Source organism: Saccostrea echinata, unplaced genomic scaffold (assembly GCF_033153115.1).
Source record: "Saccostrea echinata isolate AGI-Se365-2 ecotype Australia unplaced genomic scaffold, CSIRO_AGI_Sech_v1 ptg000060l, whole genome shotgun sequence".
In the NCBI taxonomy this organism is placed as follows: Eukaryota; Metazoa; Mollusca; class Bivalvia; order Ostreida; family Ostreidae; genus Saccostrea; species Saccostrea echinata.
The window spans coordinates 3,141,942-3,147,941 of NW_026889809.1; positions in this window are offsets into that span (position 1 = coordinate 3,141,942).

A 6,000-nucleotide genomic window follows, 5' to 3' on the forward strand; every position below is an offset into this window, starting at 1 on the left:
TTGAATTTCTATTAAAAAAAATAATAACCAGTTTAATGAATTGAACTTATATAAAAATTCTTTAAATTCAAATACAAAAACATTCTTCATAACATCACGTCAAACACCTGTGTTTGTAAACACGAACACGAGCTCTGTTATTATTAATGTTTACGTTTTACCGGGTGTGTTCAATTTGTTTACTCTGCACACATCACTGAGCACGGACTGACAATACTGGTGAGTTGGTTTTTGTTCTCTCACCTTTATACTCTAAATTTTCTAGATTATAATTTTAATATTTTTCATTGATATACAACAAATTTTCCACTTTTATTAAATGTTAGAGATAAAATTACTTCGTGAAAGTGTAAGGATGCGTGTCAATCAAACGCGTCCGGAAATTCGTAGTTTTGATAATTTCCAGATAAAAAAGATTCTAAACACGTTTTATACTATTTCTGTGCAAATTGCTTTAGCAACATATAAGTCATTATATTATACGGAAAATTTTAGAAAATACTTCAAATCTGTGTCCAGGCCTTTTTAAATCTACTGATCACCTTTGTTTAAATATAAAATGTTCGTTACACTTGACTAACTGGACTTAACTGGACTAGATAAAGTAAACTATGATGATATATGCTGACTCACAAATAACAATCAATTATGGTGAAAAAAACTCCCAATATATAGAGTTTTAATATTGCCAGAGCGGATGCCCTAATACACCATATAGCTAACTGGAACTCCTTTAACGTTTTCCAGTATCGACTAGCACGACCTCCTGATTCGCTGCCAGTGAAATGAAAATGAACTAAGTCTGGTAAATAATCGCCAATTTGGGACAAATGAAACATTTAATTTTAATTTAATTTAAACAATATTTTATTATGATTAAACATAACTGGATTGGACAGCAGGCACTGCCTATATAAGTCCTCTCCACAATACAGGTCAAGTCATACATGTTACAAGTAAATATTAATTACATAACATTGAAAAAATATATACATGTGTATATTCTAAAGAGATTTATATATATGTATATATATAAAAAAGAAGACAAAATAAGTAGGGGGAAAAAATATAAATGAGCTGATGATACTACATAAGATTGCATTTAACATATATGACTGATAATTATAATAATACAAGTATAAATGTGAAAGTTAATAAGAACACATAAATAGATGTTGGTTCTGTGGTTTGACAAAATTAAAAAAAAAAAGAAGAATCAATATCATGCAAATCTCTTTGTAGATGCAATAAATTCTTGAACAATTTTAAATACAGCAATATTTTGGTTGTAAGTCAGATTATTGTCTCCATTCAAAATAAGTTGTAAGGATATAGGCATTGGTAATTGCAAAGTATTAAAGTTTTGCAGTCTTGAATGATGAAAGTGTAGAAAGGTTTCGAATATCAAAGGGTAAATCATTCCAAAGTCTTATAGTTGAAGGAAGGAAACTTTTCATAAATAAAGTCGTTTTGGAGATTACAGGCTTTGGAATGAATATCAAGTATGTGGGATCTCCAATTACCATCCTGCTGAAATCTTATCCCTAAATGAGTATGTGTTTCAACATTTTGAATAGTAGGCCCATCTTCACCAAATCTAATTTTTGGATGGCAAAAGTTTTTCCAGCTAAAATCTAAATTAACTGTTTTACTAGGATTGAATTCTACTGCCCATGTATTAGACCACTGTTTTATTTTTTCAAGATCCTTAGTTAATAAGTTTGCAGAGTTAAGAATATAATCATCAACTATGACGTAAAGAGATGTATCATCTGCAAAAAGCCTTACAGGACTTGATAATTTTTCAGATATGTCATTAATATACAATAAGAATAAAAAGGGACCAAGGACTGACCCTTGAGGGACAACTGCATTGGTAGCTCTAGTGGTTGATGAAAAGCCATCAAGAACTACTTTTTGGGTTCTGTCAGACAAGTAGTTCTCGATCCAATTAAGTATCTGTTCAGAAATACCATTATGATAGTATTTTAATTTATAAAGGATACCTTTATGCCACACTTTATCAAATGCTTTTGAGATGTCACAGAAGACAAATCTAATATCTTTACCTTTATCAAGACTAGATATTATTGTATGATAAATGTCTAGCATTTGATTAGTTGTGGAATCACCGGGTTGAAATCCAGATTGATATTTATTAATTAAATTATTTTCAAGACAGTAATTATACAAATGCTTGAATATGACCTTTTCTAAGATTTTACATACAACTGAAGTTATTGATATCGGTCGATAGTTATTAACATCATGTGCACTTCCTTTATTCTTATAGATGGGAGTAATTTGTGCATTTTTCCAAATGTCTGGAAGTTGACCAGTAGCAAGAGAATAATTGTATAGTTTGGTAAGAGGCTTTACTATCGAATTAGCTATATTTTTAAGGATCAAAGGAGACATACAGTCAGGACCTGGGGGTTTTGTAACATTTATTACTTGGAGCTGATCCAATACTTCCTGCTCTGTAATAACAAAATCATCTAGTGAAAAGTTCAATGGTGGCCCCGGTCCATGTAATGGGACCTCAGGTTCATTGTAAAGGGTTGATACTCCAGCAAAATATTCATTAAATAAGTTAGCTTTTTCAATAGGGTGAAAGTATGTATGATTTGATGACTTTAAAGTTGGTGGTGGTTTGTCTTTATTATTTTGTTTGGACAAAGATTCAACTATTCTCCACCATTTTCCAGGGGGTATAGATTTATCTATTTGGTCAGAAAGTTTTTGGTTGAGTCTATCTCGAGAAACTCTAATTTCATCAATGACTTTGTTTCTTAAATTACGATAGTGTTCCCAATGATGAGGGTTTTGAGTTTTGACTGCTTTCTTGTCTATACGATTTCTTTTCCTCATTAGCTTTCTAATAGAATTATTCATGAATGCTTTATCTCTGGGACGAATTGTTATAGTTTTAGTTGGGATATGTTTTTTAATGCACGTTTTTATTTTGTTTACAAAGTTTGTATTTATCTCGTTAATGTTGTTAGAATTAAAGATTTCCTTCTCCCAATTAGTTGCATTTTATTCATCATTAAGACCTTTATAATTAGCACTTTTATTTATAGTCCCTTATCTCTCTTTTATAAGCATACTGTTTCAGTATATGAAATTTAACTTCCACTCCAGTTATAGAATGACTACTACAACATGGAGGATAGACAAAACTTTCATTTATTATGCCAGTGTTAAATGAAACATTTAAATTGTAAATGGAAAGAGGAGGCTTATAAAACAATTATTTCAGTGATCTGCCTCATATATAAATTCCATAGGCAATGCTGTATGTACGTTGAAAATCCCCCTCGAAGCGGGGACCCCCGTTTACTTACAAGATCATTTTTCGTAATCTGCAAACTTTTTCATTTTGTTTCTTACCTTTAGTATTTTCATAAACCGTAAAGGGCCAATCTATAAAAATTAACAAAATTGAAAAATGATATCAGATATCAGAATATAGGTATGATAGGCTAGAAATTCATGTATTTCATGTATTTTTGTTTTCGTTTCTAATAAAAGATGTCAGAAGGTTGGGGATGTTATGCCATTCGTCAGGTGCCTGTGTGATACTGCTGTAAATAGATTGTTTGTTGATGACAATTTGCTAGGCCTACAACAATCTTCATAAAATATACATGTATTAGATATGGAATACAAGTAAAAATCACAATTACATAGAAACACTTTAATTTACTTCGAAAATGGTTGGTAAACTGTAAAACCACGTGCGAACAGGATCTATGTTCAAAGTTTGTAATGGATCGAGGCGTACCTGGATATTTGAGTGATAATGTCCAAAACAAGCCTGGAAATATCAAAATACAATACCCGCAATAAAGACCAGTTTGATGTCCCGATAAACAGATTAGAACTATTCAAAAGGTCTTTCGTACCAGTCCCCAAGATCAAGAAGCAGTCTTAGACTGAATCAAGTTCAAATTTCGGTCATTCATGAAATGAATATTTATTGTAATCTTAAACTTGATATTATCAACATGGAATGGAAACAAGTTTAAGTTATATTTCATTTTTTTGTGTTTTTCACAATAATAATTTAATGCAGTGTAGAAAATCGGACTTAAGTCTAAGAATGCTTCATGATTCTGGGGCCAGATGTGGAAAGACAGTGGGGCTTATTAAAAGTAAAATTGAACGAAGCCATCTCAATCAATTCATCCCGTAAAAAAATTAAGTACAATTCCAAAAGTCAAAATTCCGCCGACGTGCTTTTCATTTGATTATACAAACATGATCCATAAATTCCATATCTAACTACAAAACATTGAATATCAATTATACAAACATAATTCAAAGTAAAATAAGACACAACTGTTTTCTTAGCTATGAACTATATAAGCGCGCAGTATTACTAATAGTTCTTTAGGACCCCATGGTAAATATGTAGACATATGCCATTTTTATTTTGATTGAAGAAATTATCTTATTGCGAGAAATAGTTTTTAAAACAACCTTACTGTTTATGTGTTATGAATATGTCATTTTTTAAAAATCTGTTATTATAAATTTGCCTTTACGAATTAATAACGATATTTTTTGCTGCTGTAAATAAATTAATTGATGAAACCTGTTCATTACTTTGTTAACTAACATTAAATCAACATAATTGTATTGCTTGTAAAATTCACATATTTGCCTGGCATATTGTAAGGTTATAAGGAGAGGAACCATTCTGTAATTCTATATGTACAAAAAGTTTGATTTAAATCAAAACTGGAACACCAATAAATAGAGTGTTGTTTAATTAAGGTCTTCCGTTTCCAACGGAAGACCTTCTACTGATTGTGATGATTAAGATTATTCTTTTTTTTTTCCTAGACGCCAACTTTGACGCTTCATATGTTCCTCATTTTTAAACAGATTTTGTTCAAATTTTCAGAGCTTTTAGACTTTACAAAACACTGTCAGAATACCGTAATACAATTCGGAAATTACCTTCTGTTCACGAGTTATTCCCCTTTGATTGAATTTTGCTTGCCTCCGATTTCCAGACAAAGGCTCAGAAATGGTTATAATTGGAGCACAAAACCCTTTGAAATTGAAAAGAGGAAGCATTGAAGTTGTGCACATCGGTTTTTGTTTTTTGATTTTTGCATTAAAAATGGCGCTAGAGAGGGGTCAAAAGTTAGAACGCGGAAAACAGCAAAAAATTTGACATATTTTCCTTTATATCTTGAAAACTAGAAATATTTTGTTAAGACATGTAGAACAAAAGTTGTGCATAATTGCAAGGGCTTTCATATTATACTATTTAAAAGGGGCTGGCCCCTATGATTAGGGATCTTGGGCCCTTAAAAGTTTTTGCTGTATAACTCAAAAACGGTAAATATTTCGATCTGGATCTTGGGAACAAAATTGTTCTTTTACACCTTTTTGATCTAATGAAAATGTTGTTTTGTTCGAGTATACCATGGGTATTGCGTAATACGTATTAGAAAGCAGGCCAGGTAAACAGGTAACGTTTTTCATTCGGCAAGGAAATCAGACCTCTTCATGTGTATAACTTAAACAGACTTGCTATCAATAATATACCCTGCGGTATTTAATGTTAATTTTCCTTTTAATAAGGTTTAAAACGTGGTTTATGGTTCACTATTAAATTATTTATTACAACTAGTCTTTCTTTTCTTCTTTTTTAAATTAGGTTAATAGTGTTCAAATGCGGAGAATATTAAATCTATCTTTCTACGTTTATTATTACAACAAACTTTGTAAGTGAATTTAAACTGTATGCATTGAATAATTCACGATCATTAGCTGTATGCATAATACGGTCTCCATGTTCAGCTCGATGTTTAGTTATGTAACCCAACGCGCGAATCCCACGCTGTTGATCGAGGTCACCAGTGTACTAGCCACCTGTGGCCATAAACAAAGCTAGTATTTGTGATCGCGTATAATGTCAATTTTGTACAAAGAGCTATTAATTAATGGAAAGTTATGTTTTTAATTATATCGAATCAGTAA